The sequence below is a fragment of the Littorina saxatilis genome, linkage group LG1 (assembly GCF_037325665.1).
Source record: "Littorina saxatilis isolate snail1 linkage group LG1, US_GU_Lsax_2.0, whole genome shotgun sequence".
NCBI classification, from domain to species: Eukaryota; Metazoa; Mollusca; class Gastropoda; order Littorinimorpha; family Littorinidae; genus Littorina; species Littorina saxatilis.
Genome location: NC_090245.1, coordinates 48,430,216 through 48,452,558, shown reverse-complemented (window position 1 = coordinate 48,452,558; position 22,343 = coordinate 48,430,216). Strand labels below are relative to the sequence as shown.

The 22,343-nt window shown below is 43.4% G+C and overlaps 1 protein-coding gene across 3 annotated transcripts in view; it reads right to left on the bottom strand.

Annotated features, from left to right (window-relative positions):
- LOC138972274 (UNC93-like protein) overlaps nt 1–21,136 on the bottom strand; it is a 40,560-nt gene extending 19,424 nt beyond the window's left edge. Inside the window, exon 1 of one of the 3 annotated variants that reach the window (XM_070344988.1) lies at nt 20,993–21,136. The gene's annotated coding sequence lies outside the window, so the exon portion shown is untranslated. Of the gene's footprint in view, nt 1–20; nt 393–3,046; nt 3,154–20,992 lie in introns of those variants that run through there. The other 2 variants (XM_070344992.1, XM_070344984.1) reach the window with 2 other exon arrangements.
- Nucleotides 21,137–22,343: the final 1,207 nt, after the last annotated feature.

The window sequence follows — 22,343 nt, the reverse complement described above, 5'->3', positions numbered from 1 at the left end:
TTTGTTGAAGGACAGCTTACCTCAGTTTGGCGTCGCTATTATTCGTCAACAAGTTGACGGCTTATTCCATGCACACAAGGTGCAGTAAATCCAAACACTTGAAAGCTTATATCTGTTGAGAGAAAGAGTGCAGCGTAACAAGAAGAATGTTCACACTGCGTCGAGTCAATCCGTGTGTGTTCCATACAAAACGACAACAAAAGAAAACAGTTCGGGAAAGGTCCGTTCACTTGTACGTCTTGAATGAAAGTGTGGCCTGCACAGACACAGACTGGTATGACTGACATAAAAGCTCAAGTCGCCTACAAACACCTCTTATCTACCCGGCTTCGGCTTGTTCGCGGCCAAGAACACGACGGCGCTGTCTCTGTCCGTAAGCAGGTAAGCACATTCAGAACTACCCCTCATTCCACCCCAACTCTCGTCCTTCCTTTACATTAAAATCCCGTTCACGGTACCCCACCACCATCTTCTCTTTCCTCCACCCTCTGCTATCTCTCTCTCTCTCTCTCTCTCTCTCTCTCTCTCTCTCTCTCTCTCTCTCTCTCTCTCTCTCTCTCTCTCTCTCTCTCTCTCTCTCTCTCTCTCTCTCTCTCTCTTGTCTATGTGCTTACCTGCTGGTGCACGTCACACGTACCGTACATGCTAAAAACCACATCGTCCGGCTACCTGCATAAACTGAACATACGTCTGTGTTTCCCTCAGAGAGAGAGAGAGAGAGAGAGAGAGAGAGAGAGAGAGAGAGAGAGAGAGAGAGAGAGAGAGAGAGAGAAGGTACGTGTGACTAATTTATGTAGCTCATGTGCTTTCTTTCTTTACATGGTTATGATGATTTATATTGGCTTTCAAGAGAGAGAAGGGAGCAAAAAAAGAAGACAAAAACACACAGACAGATCGAACAATCGGGTGCTCCCACAAAACGCACTACTATCAAACCGGTGCGCTCACACCACTTCCTCCTATGCCCCCACTCCATCCCATCCCCCCCCCCCCCCCCTCCCGTATCGATACCTTCAGTAAGCTTTCCCACACCCACCGATAAGCATATTTGTGTCACGGGTGTAAATGATACCGACCCAGTGGTCGGTTGGTAAGCAAGGCAAGGCAAGGCAAAGGATTTAGCCTATTCAAGAAACGCCACCTGAGCAGACTGTCAACATGCCGATCTCTCGTTGTTGTTTACATCTCCGCTCCTCTTGGAGTGGCAAGCCTCTCCCTTGAACTCTGTTCGTATCTACACACCCAGACATTTACCTTGTAGTTTTAGCATGTATTGTATGATGTCACTCTTCTTTCCTGTTGACATAATTGTGGTATCTCACTGACTCGACAACAACACAAGGGAATATCTACTGTCATCATGCCCTGTCCTGTTTGTGAGTTAGATTATGGTGCGGTCTTAATTTGTGTGTGAAGATATACTTTTTTTTTTAATGTGGTTTGTAAATGTGTTTCTCCATGCTCACATGCAGGCCCCAGATTACATTCATCTTGAATCACAAAACAAGAAAGGTATGTTGTTGGAACGATTAATTATTGACAAAACAAAACGGTACGCTCACAGATATATCGACCCAGTTAACGTTGGCAGTCTATTGGATTTGTTTTATTAATCTTGAAACCTTGTTACCGGTACACCGCTTACACGCGGCGTCGTTTGGTTCGAAGTTTTCAAGCCAAATGTAATAAAACAGAAATCGATGTCAAATCGTACTGTGCTGTGCGGCACAGTTATTTCTACTTGTCCCACACTAGGACTGTCAATATTGTTTCTGTTTAGTTTTTTTTATTTTTACATTTAATCAAGTTATGATTTTAATTTACAAATGTGTTTCTTTTCATGTTTTAGTTTTCCGTTTAGAACTGCACCATGAGATTTGGTGCTGCAGTCAACGACATTTTGGCGGACAGTTCTTTTTCTTCCTGTGATAAATGGGGGAGGTTCAAAGTGACTGGGTTTAACCGTTACTGCGGCACAGGATGGACCTATAAATGGACATAATACAGAAAATTAAATGAGCAAAGTAAGTTCCCGAACACACATCGTTTTGTCGAAACTATATGCCACTCACTGATCTGCTATTATAACAGACAGCGATAGCTTGGTAGCTTTAAAACAAGACTTGAAATTACAAATATGTTATTTCAAGTCTTGTTTTATAGCTACCATATTATATGTAATTTCAAGTCTTGGTTTATAGCTACCATATTATATGTAATTTTAAGTCTTGGTTTATAGCTACCATATTATATCTAATTTCAAGTCTTGGTTTATAGCTACCATATTATATGTAATTTCAAGTCTTGGTTTATAGCTACCATATCATATGTAATTTCAAGTCTTGGTTTATAGCTACCATATTATATGTAATTTCAAGTCTTGTTTTATAGCTATATACCAAGCTATCGCTATCACTTCACCGTGTTAGTTGTAGCTACTACATACAATCTCATGCTGCTGTGATGATGCAATACTATTATGTCTAGTAATGTCGAAAAATTTTGAGCCCTCTTTTCCCCAAACCGTTAGGGAACTTTGTCAACGCTGGTCACCAAGTTCATTCGAAAATTGCGATGACGAAGCGACTTTGGCAACAACAACGACAAAGAATTACAGACTCCTAAATCTTTCAGCTTCAAGATGGACAGACAAAAATGGTAGGCACACAGACAGAGACATCCGGCAGACAGGCAGACAGAGAGGCAGAAAGATAGACAGACAAAAATGGTAGGCACACAGACAGAGACATCCGGCAGACAGGCAGACAGAGACAGAAAGATAGACAGACAAAAATGGTAGGCACACAGACAGAGACATCCGGCAGACAGGCAGACAGTCAGACAGAGGCAGAAAGATAGACAGACAAAAATGGTAGGCACACAGACAGAGACATCCGGCAGACAGGCAGACAGGCAGACAGAGAGGCAGACAGGCAGACAGAGGCAGAAAGACAGACAGACAGACATAAAGGCAGACAGACAAACGTTCAGACATTGTACACAGACAAAGATACATTTTTTGAGGAAAAGCAAAGCCTTCACTGACCTGTCTCGGAAGGCCAAAAACGAACTCAGCGAAGCTACAGAAGCAGTTAGATAAAGCCTTCGTATTTTATTCAACGTTCCATACAAAATACATTCACAGATATCTTCAAGTCGGGCTAACAGATAACGCAAGCGCGCGTGGAACACTTCTTTGTTTTCTCGCCACTTCCTTGATCTTTCTTTCTTTATTTGGTGTTTAACGTCGTTTTCAACCACGAAGGTTATATCGCGACGGACTTCCTTGATCTACGATAAGATAAACAGATAAAAGCAAAAACAGACACGGTTGCATAGGGTTTTATTCACAGCTTTGATGTTATATTTGACATTGTTCTCACGTTCTCAAACCAGCAGTGGTGAGGTTACGGAATTTTTTCGGGGTACGAAATATGTCGCAATGAGTCTTTTTCCGAGTTTAGAGTAGGGGAAGGGCTCCTAATATGGACCGGCTCCTAATATGGACCACCTCCTGTTCTGACAAACCAACGGCGCTAGAGCGCTCAAAAAAGTTTTATTCGCTGTATTCACCCTCTCTGGATAACTTGCACATGTCGAAACAGTTGCAGAAACACAAATCTCAAAACCGTTAGGCTTTTTCTCTTTTTTTCAATTTTGGCAGCGTTCACTCTAAATTTGCCGCCTAAAACGGACTCGTTTCTGTCCACAGCCAAAGCTTTTATCACACAAAAATTGCTATATATGACAGCTAAGACCGCATTTGTTACATTTTAGCAGTGTTGACCCCGAGTTTTTACTGCAAACAAAAAATAATAGCAAAATCTCAAAGTATGTGCGAGTCCCCTAATATGGACCACCTTCAACAAATCGAAGAAAATAAAAGCTAAAGGCTATTTTCATTAATTCATTAAGAAGCTTGCTGGAAATAACCTATAACTAGCCCTCGAGATTTAAAAAAGATATAACAAAAAGTCTTCTTTTCGTGGAAGTTGATAATTTCACTTATTTTCACTCTGTTTTTGATTAGCTTCTTTAGTTTTCTGGTGTGCTTCAAATAATGGTCTCATCAACCCGAAACAGATAAATCTAAAGCATATTTGAATTAGTCTGACTTGTACACTAAGTTGTATCATGTTATTTTGAAGCATAGGGGGCTTTTTACAGTGATTCGTGAAGGCCGCTTCACTGGTCCATATTAGGCGCCCAGGCTCCTAATATGGACCATTTGTGATTTTTTCTGTATTAATTTTTGCTGAATGTCTATCAAAGCTATTTCACTCTAAATAGCCTAACGATTAAACTAAGAGATAAGGACTACCAACCACAAAATGAAACTTCTTCGCAAGAAAACAAGCTAGTTATCAGCAATAAATAAAAAGTGGTCCATATTAGGGGCCCTTCCCCTATTATGCCAGCTATTATCTATCTATCTATACATATAATAAAAGAGAGTGTCTGTCTGTGTGTCTGTGTGTCTGTGTGTCTGTGGTCGCCATACCTCAGAGATGGCAAGAGGCAGGAACAAGATATTTTGCATGCACACTCCCTAGGTGCCGCAGATGTGCACCTGGGTTTTGGTTTCTCCAGACATTGTTTCCTTCCTCGGATAATGACCCTCCCCATCTATCAATACAGTCTACATAGTACAAGGGAGGTAAGTCATGCTTTGTCACCCACGGAAGGGAGGTAACTCTCATCAAACCAGTATACCATGTAATTCTCAAGGGTTACCCCCCGCCCGCTATCATCCCGCCCCCACCCCCCCCACACACACACACTAACCCTGCCCCCTGCTGTGCAAGGCCAGTTCAGTGCCTGGTGATCACATGTAGCAAGCACATAATGCCAGTGATATTACAGACTCTCTATCGCTCCTATGAGGAGAAGAAATGAAGAAGAAAAGTTAACCGGACAGTTCAGGAAATTTCTAGAAGCAAAGGGAGGTAACTCTTACTTTGTATACATTGAAGGGAGGTATCTTCTCTTCTAATGCAGGCACGCCTGATCAGTCTTTACAGAATATATAGAGTCGATGTTAGACCTGGTTTTCAAGTATCTAGAATTTTCCTAAGAAAAGGAGATAACTCAAGTCAAAAAGTTATTTTTCAGCAAAAAGAGTGTGTTGATGGTGATGCTTTCACACTGTCAGTCCCAGCCTTTTAATCCAAATGTATGAGCTCACACTTTCATCTATCGCTTATTCTCATTGGAATAAGATTCTAGAAGTTTCTGAGAGAGAGGGAAGATCAGAAACACCCGGGCGAAGCCGGGCCTGACTGCTAGTACATATAAATAAAAGAGAGTGTCTGTCTGTCTGTGTGTGTGTGTGTGTGTGTGTGTCTGTGGTCGCCATACCTCTGAGATGGCAAGAGGCAGGAACAAGATAGTGTGCACGTACACTCCCTAGGTACCGCAGATGTGCACCTGGGTTTTAGTTTCTTGATTCATTCTTTCCTTTCTCAGATTATGGACCTCCCATTTATTGAATACAGCCTATATGGTGCAAGACCAGTTCAGTGCCTACTGTTCACCTGTAGCAAGCACATCATGCCAGTGATATTAGAGACTCGCTATTGCTCCTATGAGGGGAAGAAATGAAGAATGAAAAATTAACTGGACAGTTCCGGAAATTTCTAGAAGGTAAGGGAGATAACTATTTTTTGTTTGTGGTCGCCATACCTCTGAGATGGCAAGAGGCAGGAACAAGATAGTGTGCACGTACACTCCCTAGGTGCCGCAGATGTGCACCTGGGTTTTAGTTTCTTGATTCATTCTTTCCTTTTTCAGATTATGGACCTCCCATTTATTGAATACAGCCTATATGGTGCAAGACCAGTTCAGTGCCTACTGTTCACCTGTAGCAAGCACATCATGCCAGTGATATTAGAGACTCGCTATTGCTCCTATGAGGGGAAGAAATGAAGAATGATAAATTAACTGTGACAGTTCCGGAAATTTCTAGAAGGTAAGGGAGATAACTATTTTTTGTTTGTGGTCGCCATACCTCTGAGATGGCAAGAGGCAGGAACAAGATAGTGTGCACGTACACTCCCTAGGTGCCGCAGATGTGCACCTGGGTTTTAGTTTCTTGATTCATTGTGTCCTTTCTCAGATTATGGACCTCCCATTTATTGAATACAGCCTATATGGTGCAAGACCAGTTCAGTGCCTACTGTTCACCTGTAGCAAGCACATCATGCCAGTGATATTAGAGACTCGCTATTGCTCCTATGAGGGGAAGAAATGAAGAATGAAAAATTAACTGGACAGTTCCGGAAATTTCTAGAAGGTAAGGGAGATAACTCTTTTTTTGTATCCAAACAAAGGAGGTAAAGCTAATGATAATGGGATAGCGAGCGTCTTAAATTGCTACAGGGCTCCGCTTACTCCCGGGCGAAGCCGGGCTTAACTGCTAGTACTGTATATAAAGAATGCCATTCGAAAATGCGGCAGCGTTCCTCTGGTATCTAGGCATACTATCTTAAATGTTCATACTATCTTTAAACGTTTGAAAGCAGTACGCCGGTGTTACGATCTGAAAACTCTGCTGTACAATCCCTCTCAATGCGATCAATGCGCATGCGCCAATCTTGGACTTAAAAAATGCGACCCTTTGACCGAACGAACCATGGGTTAGGGTTAGGATTAGGGTTAGGGTAAGGGTTAGCGTTAGGGTTAGGTTGTTCACGACCTGATTAATCTCCCCATGTTAGCGCATGCGCATTGACCGCATTGAGAGGGATTGTTCAGGCAGGGTTTTCAGTTCTTGACACCGGTTTGCTGTGAAAAGACAGCGATTTTTGCCGTGTAACCCCCGGGAAGTGACAAAAACTGTCCGGATTCCACATCAGTCAACATGGCATTTTCCCATTCCCTGTCCCACTTGCCTTGTTCATTTTGTTTGTTTGTTTGCTTAACGCCCAGCCGACCACGAAGGGCCATATCAGGGCGGTGCTGCTTTGACATTTAACGTGCGCCACACACAAGACAGAAGTCGCAGCACAGGCTTCATGTCTCACCCAGTCACATTATTCTGACACCGGACCAACCAGTCCTAGCACTCACCCCATAATGCCAGACGCCAGGCGGAGCAGCCACTAGATTGCCAATTTTAAAGTCTTAGGTATGACCCGGCCGGGGTTCGAACCCACGACCTCTCGATCACGGGGCGGACGCCTTACCACTAGGCCAACCGTGCCGGTTGCCTTGTTCATGGAAATTAACTTGGGCAGCAACTTTTACGTTAAAAAAAATACTGCAACAAACTGTTCATGTTTAGTTGAGAACGCACGTAGATTTATGAGTCAACTCAAGCACTCATTTGCAACTCTGGGATCTGAATCGGTTTGGTTTGTTAAACGATTAAACAAATCATTTACTACCTATGTGTATGACGTCACCATTAAATTGTCAACCATTATCAGCAGACGGTTGTTCAGGACTGAGTAAAATGCAGTTGAGGACTGGAATAAATCATTGGCGATCAGACGCTTCTGTGATAAAAGCCCAGGTCAATTCAGGTAAATAATCTATAAAGCCACTAATAAGACGTTCAAAGACACAGGGTGACAGATATGTGTGCGTGTTGCAAATCATGATACTGTCGCCACTGTTCCTAACTCCCAAAGTACCCGTGGGTAGCCGGGTACGATTGTTTGAAGTGGAATGACAGAGCGACTCTCAGTACCTACTCAAATATTTACGGGAGGCTCTCTCCCTCGGCCTACCCACACACAGTAATACCATTACCAGGGTTGTAAAGCATAAAACGGGTAGGGTTTTATCTACAAACAGCTAAAGGTGAAGGTGAAGGCTGACAAAGTAGGTAGGCGAGGCCGCAGGCAACCAATGAAAAGACTCCAAACATGTCTTGGCAGCCAGCCGCAGCGCGGTCGCAACATCCTGTTACAGTTGTACAATTGTTAGCAAATAAATAAATCTAGATATGAAAGATATCGGGCTGTTTAAAGACTGCAGTAGTCTCGGCACGCCCGTGTCCACATTGCAGGCAACACCGTAGCTTGCACCCGGCCACCCAGACCCGTATGGAAAGCCGTTTGGCTCATAACTAATACACGTGTAAGAAATAATTCATACACGTGTATTAAAGAAATAATTTATACACGTGTAAGAATGTATACACGTGTAAGAAATGATTTATACACGTGTAATAAATAATTCATACACGTGTAAGAAATAATGTATACACGTGTAGGAAATAATTCACTAACACCGGAAGAAATCAGCGGTGCATTAAAATTTGAATCGGAAAATGTACGACCTGCAAAGCGACAAATCTCGTAGCTGCCTCCGGGTGGCGCGATCTCTCAAAATGGCGACACCGCTGGGGCTGTTCAAAGCGAGGCGATGAAGACGCTTAGTGTTTTTCATGTGGATTCCCAGTCTGAGTTTTTAAGTCGCTTAACCACGTGAGGCTCCTGCATTTACAACGCGTGTAAGAAATAATAAGTCGTACATAAAGAGTACACAAAGAGGTTATTTCATGTGAGAAGAAAAACAACAAACGTGATTGCGAATGATGCACCATATCCATCGCTAAATACATCAACGATAAAATCTGCCTACCTCTCTCTCTCTCTCTCTCTCTCTCTCTCTCTCTCTCTCTCTCTCTCTCTCTCTCTCTCTCTCTCTCTCTCTCTCTCTCTCTCTCTCTCTCTCTCTCTCTCTCTCTCTCTCTCTCTCTCTCTCTCTCTCTCTCTCTCTCTCTCTCTCTCTCTCTCTCTCTCTCTCTCTCTCTCTCTCTCTCTCTCTCTTTTCAAAACAATTTTAACGGGCGAGGGAACATCTTTGGAAGAGATGTGAGCCATATATAATAAGCCAAGAAGAAGGAAATACATATTATTTCATATACATTTTTACCCGTTTTGGATTTGTGTACGAATAACAAAGAACAGCCTTTTCAATCACAACATAGCAACAGCTTGTAGCAGGCGTAATGTCGACTTCATAAAATATTCTCTTTTTGTGTTTGCTATATTCGCCCCCGAACATAGGATAAACTGAACAAACAATCTTCACTGTCGTGTATGTCATCAGCAGGGATCTCTGGGCTGCCTACTGCATTTGCCGGGTTTGGCAGACCCTTGATTTTTTACCCCCTATCTGTCTGCCTGCATATGTCTGTCTGTCTGTCTGTCTGTCTGTCTGCCTGTCTATCTGTCTATTTAACAGCTGCTGCACGCGTTGATCAGCATTCTCAGCAACAAATACTGGAGTAAAATTCGGTCACAGAACGCTCTCTGATCAACCACTTCATTTAAATTAAATCCGGGTACCACACTTATTCAAGTTCTTTAAATCTTCCCAGCTGTTTCGCTTCAGACGTCAAATGCCTGAACAAACGTGTGAACAAACTGTGCCCGGAGCCTCAACCAGGGATACAGTCTCTGCCTCTAACCTCGTGACCCTGCCTTCAGTCTGCATGGCCATGTCACGTGTCTTGCTGACGTCCTGCCAACATCCACCCGCTAGACAAACACCCTGTCAACACCCCCCCCCCCCCTCCCCCAACCGCTTCCAAACTCTTTTTTAATTTCCTCCCGTTCCCGCATCCCCATCCCTCCTCCTTTTAGCATCACAGAGCTATTTGCACTGTCACGTGACTAGATGGACTGGTGCCGCCTGTATCCGGAGATGGACTAGCAGGAGAAAGTAAGATGTGACGTAACATTTTATTTCAGATGACGTTGATGGGAGAGTAAAATGTGACGTGACGTTGAGGAGAAATTTACGTGTGACGTATCCGCTGATTTGAGGTGACGTTGAGGAGAAAGTAAGGTGTGACGTATCCGCTGATTTCAGATGACGTTGATGAGAAAGTAAGGTGTGACGTATCCGCTTGTTTCAAGTGACGTTGATGAGAAAGTAAGGTGTGATGTATCCGCTGATTTCTCGTGACGTTGATGGGAAAGTAAGGTGTGACGTATCCGCTGATTTCAGATGACGTTGATGAGAAAGTAAGGTGTGACGTATCCGCTGATTTCACGTGACGTTGATGGGAAAGTAAGGTGTGACGTATCCGCTGATTTCAGATGACGTTGATGAGAAAGTAAGGTGTGACGTATCCGCTGATTTCACGTGACGTTGATGAGGATAAAGGTGTGACTTAAACGCTGATTTCAGATGACGTTGATGAGAAAATAAGGTGTGACGTATCCGCTTGTTTCAAGTGACGTTGATAAGAAAGTAAGATGTGACGTTTCCGCTGATTTCAGATGACGTTGATGAGAAAGTAAGGTGTGACGTATTCGCTGATTTCAGGTGACGTTAATGTCTGGCTGTTAAACGTTCAGTACTGAAAAGGCTACTCTTTTGATGTTCATGACAGAAGTCTCGTTTGCAGAACTTTATCGCTGGTTTCTTTTTAAATACAAGTTTCGCCCTAGGTGTTGAACCTAAAGGCAGTGCAAAACTCTGAAACATTCACCGTGAGAAAAATACATGTTGAAACAGGTCCTTTTTTGTGTATGGAATACCTCATTTATTTGGAAGAAAAAAAACTACTTGACAAGAATCAAGGAAGGATTTTGTTAATTAACAAAATTAGTTCATTGCCCTTTATCATCAAACCCACTACACAAAGATTATCAACTGCCTCGGACATTGCATACTGGACAAAGGCCATGCGTGCGGTGAGCACTGAGATAAGCAGAGATTCACACCTAGGTGTCATCAGCCAACAGTCGATCAGTGTCCTCACTTCACGAGCGAATTGCAAGAAGATCGCGCGGCATGAGAGGCATGAGAGCATTCAGACATTGCAAGTGGTGTGAGGAATGTAAGCTAGGTGTATAACAAGGGTCTGGTGACTGGGGACATGGGAACCCCAGGCAGGACCAGCTCACACACAGAGAGATGACAACGATCCGGCATGGGACGACCGCTACACACGCACGCACGCACCCACGCTCTCACACACACACACACACACACACACACACACACACACACACACACACACACACACACACAACTACACATACACACACACACACACACACACACAAAGAATGACAACCATTCGTCATGGGGCGACCACTAACCAAACTCCAACATCCCACCACCAATATCACATTCCCGAAGGAGATGTGAGGTGCGAGGCGAATGGCGTGAGACACCGACAACGCTCCGTCATGGGACGACCGCTAACCAAACTCTCACTGTTTCTTTACCACGGTTTTTGCTGCCTGCTTTCACCCCTGATCAATAGGAAGCCAACACACTTTTCAACAGAAGCAAATTACGCCAGACAAAAAACGAAAAAGAGGAAGAAGAGAGCCTGAGAGAGAGAGAGAGAGAGAGAGAGAGAGAGAGAGAGAGAGAGAGAGAGAGAGAGAGAGAGAGAGAGAGAGAGAGAGAGAGAGAACGACGCCAGTACAGTGTACACGATCCCATGTGGAAGGGTTAAAAATGTGTGTGTGTGTGTGTGTGTGTGTGTGTGTACGTGTGTGTGTGTGTGTGTATATGTGTGTGTGTGTGTGTGTGTGTATGTGTGTGTGTTTGCGTGCGTGCGTGGCAGTGCGGCGTGCGTGCGTGTTGTGGTCAAGAAGATCAAGAAAAAGGATTTCCAACAGGAATAACCATCTCACCACCACACCAACCACCCACCACCCCCTCCCCTGCCCACTCCCTCCAGTAGTGTCCTAAGTCCCGCTTTACTTAAGTAGCCATACTTAAGATGTGACGCAGTGACCTAAGTAACTCCGTGTCAACACAGATTACTACACCCACCGGTGTGCCGCACTGACTGCAAAATGTCTGTCAATACTTATCACAATTGTATGCGCAGACTGCAAAAAGTCCGTCAATACTAACTACAATTGTGAGCTCGGACTGCAACAATCCGTCAATACTAATCACAATTGTGTGCGCAGATTGCAAAACTTTCGTCAATACTAAATACAATTGTGTGCGCAGACTGCACAAATTTCGTCAATACTAATCACAATTGTGTGCGCAGACTGCACAAATTTCGTCAATACTAATCACAATTGTGTGAGCAGCGCAGACTGCAAAAATCCGTCAATACTAATCACAATTGTGAGCGCAGACTGCACAAAATTCGTCAATACTAATCACAATTGTGTGCGCAGACTGCACAAAATTCGTCAATACTAATCACAATTGTGTGCGCAGACAGCAAAAGGTCCGTTAATACTAATCACAATTGTGTGCGCAGACTGCAAAAAGTCCGTCAATACTAATCACAATTGTGTGCGCAGACTGCAAAAAGTCCGTCAATGCTAATCACAACTGTCTGCGCAGACTGCAAGCATTTCGTCAATACTAATCACAATTGTGTGCGCAGACTGCAAAAAGTCCGTCAATACTAATGACACGTAGGTACGCCTTTGTGGCCTTTGCACTATGCGGGTAGCGGCCGTTTGTTGTGTGGCTTTGAAATTTAACGAGGGGAAGCCTGAAGTACAGAATGATGTTCCTCCTTCTTCAGCGGGTGTATAATTCGCCTCGCTGGCCGAGCATTCAGGTTGTTGGCTGGTATAGAATATCAAGTCAGTTAAACAAATACGAGGTTTCAATTAAAAGTACTTTGAGGGATGGCGGTGATGTCTTTCAAAGAAACTCCTTTCACTTACTTCAAAGCTGAACGAGCATTAAAGTGCTATTGCGGTAATGGAGGTGTGAAGACTTCACTGGAGGAGATCCCAAGACCCCATCGCCCTTCCCACTGGCCTTAAAGGGCGAGACCCACAGAAAAAACCATGCCCGCCTATAGGACACAGATAAAAGTATTAAACTGGCATGTTAAAGGAATAATACCTGAGGGAAACGGCCCTTAGATTCCTGACAAAGTTATACCATAAGATTCTGCGTTACAAATAATGCAACTGCGCAGGAAGAATGCCACTTTGCAAAAAGAAGTGTTTTAAAAGCGTAATTGAATGTCGTAGACTGACTCTAGGCAAAGTAGGAGCACTCTTTGTGGTGTTTAGTTAGGGTTATCTCCCCTGAGTTTGGGTTATCTTTCGTGGTTTGTGTATGTGATGAACGTCACTAGGCGGCGCTTCCTGACTACTTTTTGTTATAACGCCCGTGAGAGGCAACGGCACGTCCTGAAGCGCATTTGCTAACTTTGATTTAATTTATTACCATATACTTGTGGTGCGTTTTCGAGTAAATCATGCCGTTTGCGTGCAGATTTAGGTTAACTGGTGACCCAGATTCGTCAAAAGTACCCACCCCCCCCTCAAACACATGGTCATTCTCTTGCTGGGGGACGGCATGCACATTGCATGCAGAAGAGACTGGTTGAACTATACGAGCATCTTGACAGTCATCTTAACAGCACGTCCATACTCTGTTGTTGAGCACTATTTCGCTGTCACAATATGAGTAAGACGCTTCATAGTCATCGTTTACTATCTGAGGATCACTTTATATTTACAAAATTAAAATATGTTCATTAATTGATACTATCTAAAAATCGTTTCAAACGTAAACAGTTAGATATTGAATTATAGTAAACAGATAACTAAATAGATTAACGATCTACCAGGGCACGCTAGAAGATTATCCATTAATGTGTGGACATGAAGTCCACAAACACTTCGCTCAGTAATGCTCAGCAAAGGTGCGCCAACGAACTGTCATCAGCTTCCTGGATTTTCAATTAGTTTCAAAATATATCTTCATCAAAATACTCTCTTCGCCAAAACACCTCTGACTCATCGCTTCATGAAACCCATTCTGGGAAATCTAAGTCAGTAAGCCTCCATATAATACGTTACTTTTTGTGTGGCGAAGGGGGAGTAGTACATACCACCCACACAAACTGTCTTATAACAGGAGCTGCTGACTTAGAATAGAAGATGAAAGAAAAGAAAAGGAGAAGGAGATGCAGAGAAAAACATCCTCATCTGTCGATCTGGATGTTCTAAACGGGGTTAATTCGGGGTGGGCAGGACGTGAGGGAAAGCAGGGTAAGAAATAATGTCGCGCAGTTGTAAACAGCTGCTCCGGGATGCGCGTCATGTCACGTGACCAACAGTGTGATATTTCACACATCCGTCTCTGAATCTTAATTCCTCACAACACAAAACTTCCCTTTTCGTCCTGTGGCCCCTAGCTGTCTGTTGGTTAAACCCTCCCCCCCCCTCTCCATCTACCAAGCTCTACACACACACACACACACACACACACACACACACACACACACACACATACATACATACATGTATACACGTGCGCGCGCGCACACACACACACACACACACACACACACACACACACACAGATCACAGATGAGTATACCACTGATTAATCCCTGTGTCTTTCTTCTTCGCAATACTAATTGCGTTGTCTTCACTACCTTATTTTGGTCACATTTCATAAGGGTCAAAGTGACCTTGACCTTGATCATATGTGACCAAATGTGTCTCATGATGAAAGCATAACATGTGCCCCACATAATTTTTAAGTTTGAAACAGTTATCTTCCATAGTTCAGGGTCATAGGTCATAGGTCACTTCAAAATATGTATACAATGAAACTTTGAAGAGCTCCTGTGACCTTGACCTTGAAGCAAGGTAAACCAAACTGGTATCAAAAGATGGGGCTTACTTTGCCCTATATATCATATATAGGTGAGGTATTCAATCTCAAAAACTTTAGAGAAAATGGGAAAAATGTGAAAAATAGCTGTTTTTTAGACAACATTTATGGCCCCTGCGACCTTGACCTTGAAGCAAGGTCAAGATGCTATGTATGTTTTTCTTGTCATCATACACCATCTTGCCAAATTTGGTACTCATAGACTGAATAGTGTACAAGAACAACAACAACAACAACATCAACAACAACAACAACCAAAAAATCACAGTTGTAAGACAAGGTTTAAAAAAAAATTAAACTAACTTTATTTTGTTGTTTCCAAAGTATGTGAACTGAACTACGCAAAAAAGCAACAACTGCGCTATTCGCTGACGACTAAGTTTATTCTTGTAATGAATAGATCACGAGCACTGCCAGTGAATTTTACGACACCTCAGTGAACTGGTAATACACAGAGTGACCCCCAAAAATGCCATCCACTAAAAGGCTAATGACTCCTACATTTGTTTAGCAAACTACTTTATATTCGGTGTACATTGACTTGAGCTATGGCACGTTTGGGTTCACAAAATGTCAAGTTTGACTGTTGTGCTATTCTTAAAATGTATTCAGTCCAAATCTGGGGATTGACTTGAAAGTACGAGGTTTGGCACTGCATCAGTGAGTGATGGACACACTAACCCGAATTTAGCCCAATTTGTTTTTTGCAGGACGCCTTTTGGGGCTACAAAACAGTTGACAGTCAGCTGGTTGCTTGCTCTTTTTTTTCGTTGTCTTATATTAAACCTATATCAGGCCGGGGCTATTTTAAAAGTAGCGTGCGTCTGTCTTTAAAGCGTTGGTTTTTTCATTTTTTTTTTATAAGGGACACAGTTAGAAGATTAGGCTTTGCCGAAAACTTGTATCCTTTTGTAAGCAAGTTCAGTTTCAGTTCAATTGCCGAACATAGATACAGAGAGATGAAACAGCACAACCGTCGTTTTCTATTATCGTCGACTTCTTTAAAAAAAAAAAGAAAAAAAAAATCAACTAGACAAACCACAAACACCCAAAACGATCAGAACACGCAAATAGGAATGGGGTTAATTCCCGGGAAGTGTTTTTGAAACAAACAAATCATTAGCATTCAACACACACTTTCTGCACAACGTTTGTAAAATGAGATGAACAATACAAACTGTGGGCACGCCGTGAAAAAAACCAAGAAAAAGATTAAGTTTCACATTTATCTGGCGGTACGTCGGAGAAATGAATGACACCAATGAATTTGTCGCGGGGGAATAAATTAAACATCCTCCTGTCAAAAAGAAAACAGCCAGCAAAAAAAAAAAAAAAAAAAAAAAAAAAGAATAGGCTGTAGACATGTTTATTACTCAACGAACGTGTGTCTCGTCCCGGATTCCGGCGGTGTCTCAGTTTTTGACACGGGGAAGAATGTTAAAACGATTCCATTAGTCGCAGTTCCATGTGCCAAGCAAACTCATTTTTAATGAAAGGAGGTTGCTCGGTACACATGCAAAGAAAACACATCCTTTCCAGCCTTTTCTTCTTTCAAGTTGTGATATATATATAATTATATAGACAGGGACGGTGTATGCACGGTGGATAAAAAGTCAACACAAGGACAAAGGGAAGGGAGGTAACTTGATCATGTGCACTATACAACCAGAGACTCGCACAACATTCATTAATTTGTACTGTCCAGGATGCATGCAATGCCATTGGAATGCTTGTGTCGACACCCTCTCATAGTTTATCCAAAAGCATTTGTACGTGACATTTACGCAGATCTATTTCCTTTACCTCACGCTTACTTGATCCCTAAAATGTTTTGGTTTGTGTTTAGGATAAAGCCATTTTGAGCTGTGCAATCAGATCCTGGGCGGAGAGGTCATGTGACGCTCAGCTGATACGCGCCAGACTGATTGACGTCATACAGATTGTTGAGTGTGCAGATAGGTGAACTCATCTTGGACCTGTTGTGGATGAGATATAAGTTCATTATTTGTATCATGTAAGTGTTGGTCTGTCTGTCTGCTTCAAAGGCCACTGGGTCAACGTACTGTAAATGTAACGTTTTGTTTTGTCAATGGGGCGGGGATGTAGCTCAGTCGGTAGCGCGCTGGATTTGTATCCAGTTGGCCGCTGTCAGCGTGAGTTCGTCCCCACGTTCGGCGAGAGATTTATTTCTCAGAGTCAACTTTGTGTGCAGACTCTCCTCGGTGTCCGAACACCCCCGTGTGTACACGCAAGCACAAGACCAAGTGCGCACGAAAAAGATCCTGTAATCCATGTCAGAGTTCGGTGGGTTATAGAAACACGAAAATACCCAGCATGCTTCCTCCGAAAACGGCGTATGGCTGCCTAAATGGCGGGGTAAAAAACGGTCATACACGTAAAATTCCACTCGTGCAAAAAACACGAGTGTACGTGGGAGTTTCAGCCCACGAACGCAGAAGAAGAAGAAGAAGAAGAAGTTTTCTCAATAAGTTGACGTTCCAATAAATTCTCGTTTTTTGATTGTGAATTTTGGAACGTTAGCAGTCTATCTGTGTTTGGATTTGGACCTGCTTGACTTTTGCTTTTATTTTCGTTCCTCGGTTAAACATCTATTTTGTGAGATCCATCCTGGCAACCAGTGTGTGCATCCGATGTTCGACTTAGGCTAACTTTTTCTCGGCGTGAAGACTGGACGGGATTGTGTTACCAGGTTTGAATACTGTCCTATAGCAGAGATAGTAGAGTACTCTACGGCCTCTGCTCCTTGCGACACCATGGGTTGGAATGCGCGAAAAAAAGCCCAACCAGGTGAAACCCAAGCACTGGGTCGGATTGGTTGAAATCTCAAACAGATTTTAATTTCAACTAATCTGACCCCGGCAGCGCTTAGCTCCCAGCCAGTTGTGCACTTTCTCGTGCATACCACCCCTGTTACATTCTCTGGCGCACCTGTAGAATGCATGTAGAGCTGGCTGTAAACATTCGACAAGTCCTGCTAATGGCTTTTCAACAACAAAGAACTCCTGCCTGTGTGTCTGCATACAATGCATCATGAAAAATCATGTACAGGATGCAAATCAAGTCTTGCCGAAAACACGTTTGCAAATATTTGAGCATTCTACGTCACATGTTCCGGTCCGGCTTTTTGTTGCCGGGAGTTTCCCTGTGCGTTAAATGCCAAGAAGCTTCTTTCTTTTTTTATTACAAAATTCACTCATTAAAAAAATTCAACTCGCCACATCAAGCTATAAAAATGTTCCTTTTTGGTTCGTGTTTGTTGTTTGTTTGCTTAACGCCCAGCCGACCACGAAGGGCCATATCAGGGCGGTGCTGCTTTGACATATAACGTGCGCCACACACAAGACAGAAGTCGCAGCACAGGCTTCATGTCTCACCCAGTCACATTATTCTGACACCGGACCAACCCGTCCTAGCACTAACCCCATAATGCCAGACGCCAGGCGGAGCAGCCACTAGATTGCCAATTTTAAAGTCTTAGGTATGACCCGGCCGGGGTTCGAACACACGACCTCCCGATCACGGGGCGGACGCCTTACCACTAGGCCAACCGTTCGTGTATAAGTATAAGGGTGCTCTTATCCAGTTTAAAGGCGTGGTCAGATTTGAGATTACACAAATTGTTTACACAACAAGGAGTTTATTTTTTTGCGGACTACTAAGCACTAGCTAGGCCTACTAAGCCTTAGGACCACTAAGTACAGGGCAAACCTCATCCTGATCCGGTGGACAGGGCAACATGTTTAAGTCCCCCTTCCCAAACTGTGGTCACGTCACTGTGTCATCGTTTACCACAGCCTGTGATATTGAGATAAGCAAACAGTCTTGTTTCTTCCACGTTGTCAACACTCTGCATTAATAATGAATATGGAGCACCCGCAAAATGTTTCACTGCAACACTCCCACAGAACCAAACACTGAGGCTAGATGTTCACTACTTGGAGTAAATTTAGTCAACAGTGCGTTTTTTCCTGTGTGTTGATAATGTAGTCTGCAGGGCTCCCCACAATGCGCGTCCCTGCGTCCAATACGCACTAGAAGCCGAAATCACGTCGTACTAGAAATTCATGGAGGGGGTCCCGGGACGCACTCAATTTCCGTTGTCGTGCGTCCCGTATACTCTTTTCAGACTGTAGTCGATCGCTAAGTCAAAGTGTAAGCACAAATTATCCAAGTTTCACGCGGGACAAAGTGTTCGTGTGTTGCATTTGACAAGGTTTTGTTGAAGCGTCCTCCTCGATTATTCTGGTGATAAAAACACACACTTCATATCACATTATTCGCGATCTCTTGGGATACTCTAAAACTCCGCTTAGGGGGTCCATGGACCCTCTAAACATTAAAAGTGAGCCGGGTCCCGGTGTAACACGAGAAAATTACTCCCACGAGATTTTTACTCCGGAGTAAACATTTCGTACGAAAAAGTTACTCCCTTTACGAAAAAAGCACTCCCCCATTGCACGAGAAAATTACTCCCCAAGACAGGTGAGTTCCGAGAAAACATTTCGTACAAAAATGTTACTCCCCTGACGAATAAATAACGAATAAATTACTTCACCCCAACACGAGCAATTTAACTTCCCATGCCAGGTGTACGAAATTTCTACTCCCTTGTCCCCTGTTAGTCTTGGTGGTGGAAGGGGTGGAGGGAGGGTAGCGCGACATTCGTTTGCGCGAGATCCCATTATTGGCATTATCCCTTCGCCCGCATCCCATTTTAGCGTACGAGATTTTTACTGGAAGTAAAAAAAATGTGGAGTAAAAATTTCGTGGAGGGAGTAATTTTTTCGTGCTCTGGGGAGTTCTTTTCTCGTACGAAAAATTTACTCGGAGTAAGAATTTCGTACGAAATATTTACTCCGGAGTAAATTTTTCGTGGAGTAAAAATTTCGTGTTACACGGGCGTCCATGGGGAGCCCTGAGTCTATGGTTTAGTAGTCATAATATGTTCATTTAACATGATCATTGCATCATCACATAACTATTACACCGTCAGAAGCAGTATAAAACATATACATGTACTGCCATGGCACAGTGATGTTAAAAGTGTCCGTATCATTAGTCGTGTTTTTTCAGTCGTAAGGCAAGAGGATAACTGAAGTAAATGACACAAATTATCAATCTGTCTTTGGGCTGATAATATCTCGCCAGGCTCCGCGGGTGACCGGCTAGACACGGGGGTCATCCGGTGCATATTGACCCCCCCCCCCCCCTCCCCCCTTGGTCTGTTGCGTTCCGAGGCACAGCGGATTTTTCTGACGACCTGTTTGTATCGGGATTTGTTCTCAACACAACGACGATCGGGGGGAAAAATTGTTTGTTTGTGTGTTTGCTTTTCCCCTGTGTCTTCAGCCTGACGTAAGTTTGTTTTTTCTCCACATTATTGTACGTCCTGAAAAAACCTTTATGTATTGATTGACACTGGATTTCCCTTTTTTGAGCCATGTGACGTCAGAGGCCGACAAAACTTCATATTTAGGCGGCCAGCCGAAACTACTAAATAGTGCATGTTTGTGTGCGTTCAATCATAAAAACTAAAAGGAATTCTAACCAGAATCGATCGATACATAAATGTTATCTGTATTTTTGACCAAAATATGACATTTTACACAGATCTCGACAGTCATTGTTCACCTCGACCGCTAGCGCGGTCTCGGAGGAACATTGACTGTCTCGATCTGTTTAAAATGTCATATTTTGATCAAAAATAGAAATAACGTATAATAATTTTGTACACTGCAAGTCCGTCCAATACAATATAATTCAAATATGAGAAAAGTCGTTTCCTACATTATTTTACGTCTATGCCGACAATTGCAGAACGCGTGACTGATTCAGTCATACAAAACGACGCAGTGGATTACAAGACAGTGGGATCGATACATTGTATTAAACTGAAGAAAATACGACATTAGCATGTGTTTAGGTTAACATTAGTGAACCGCAAATTTTACGTATAACAACTTGAATAGAGTACAATAATGTACGACACATTACACCACAACAAATCATTAAAGTTACTGATGCAGAAACAGACAAAACAAATGAATACACTAAACTACAAACCATTACACAACAAAAGTTCAAACAAAACAAGTGAGTATACTTCGCTACATTTCACACAAAAAGTCATTAGTTACTCGTGATGCAGAATCAGACAAACAAAACGAGTATAATAAATGACGATAAAATACCCTACAACTTTTCATAAGTTACTCGCGATGCAGAGTCAGACAAAATAAACGATTACAATAATTAAATGCCGATACATCACATGCACACATTAAAACTTCATTGCAGCTACTGATGCACAATGAGACATAGCCTAACAGCATCAGTGTGTGAAATAGAGGAAAAGTGCCGAAGAGCAAGAACCTACCTGCGAACACTGGTCAGCGCACAGGTGAGAGATGTGTTAACCAAGTGTCGGGCCAGGCCAGCAGACGACAGTGTCGGACAAGAGAGGGGGTCGCGAGACAGAAGGCTGATGTTACTAGCGGCTTGGGAAGGAGCGCACGCTGTCACTGAGATGGTTAAATCCGTACCGGCCGGATTAAAATCGGATGGGGAGGGGAAGGGAAGGGAAGAGGGGGGATCGGGATCCGGGTAGGGAAAGGGGGGGGGGGGGGCTGTCTGGCCGCCCGGCAGAGGGGGAGAGGGGGGGGGGGGGGGGGCGGAGTGAAGTTTGACTGAGCAGAAAGACACGCCATCGATTAGTTGGAAACAAGGGGTCGTATTTGAGGGAAACAAACACCACACAAACACACTCACACACACACAGCCGACGGCTCGCGCGCGCACACGCACGTACGCACACACACACACGCACGCACGCCACACAACACAAACACACACAGCAACAGACAGACAGGGAGAGAAAACTGACCACAGAATAATGACGGAACTGGTTGATAAACGCAGGTTACGACCCCGGGCACACTGTACGTTTAACTGAAGTACAATTCGGTGTTGGGCGCCATCAAGTCTCCTTCCTGACAGTTCCAGCGAGGTTCTTATTGCTGCTCACAGAGAAAATCGTTCTTGAAGGCCATTTGTTTAAAAAAAAAATTCTTATCAGGGTTGCTTTTAACTATTTAGTGGAACATTTGCTGGCCCAGGCCGTGTGAGTTTTCATTTCAGTACCTGTTGGTGCCTCTCCTAAAAGCTGAGGTCATTCAGAACACGTACTTGCGTTTGCATGACACCAATACAGTGGAACCCTTAAATATACCTAAATTGCAGACATTGAGCGTGGAGAAAATGTTTTGAATCCAAACGTCAATGTGCAACTCATCAGTTTTGGGCATGCATTAGGAATAGGCATCCGTCTTTCATTTTGGTGAACAATGTGTCTCCAGCAGGGCTCTGCTTGCTGTCATCAGCATAAAGTGTTACCTCCCCTGACAGTTATTATCTCTCGACACCAGTCCTGTTCTAAAGTCTGCCCTGTGGCCGTAAAAGCTTTTTCATCTCATGTGCACGTGAAGACTCGTGAACATCGACTCATGGCAAACTGAGTACACACACTTTGAATGCATACTGTTGATAAAGCTCAGTAGTTAAAGATACAGAAATACAATGTAATTAGAGTCTTGCAGTTGCACAAGCGAATGATAACTACAAGTTAGTATCACCCTTCCTTGGCTCTGTCGACACTGTTTTTAACCGCTTGCTTCAATAAACCAACCATAGGGCGTCGTCGTCCTGAACTAAATCCTTTGTATGTCATC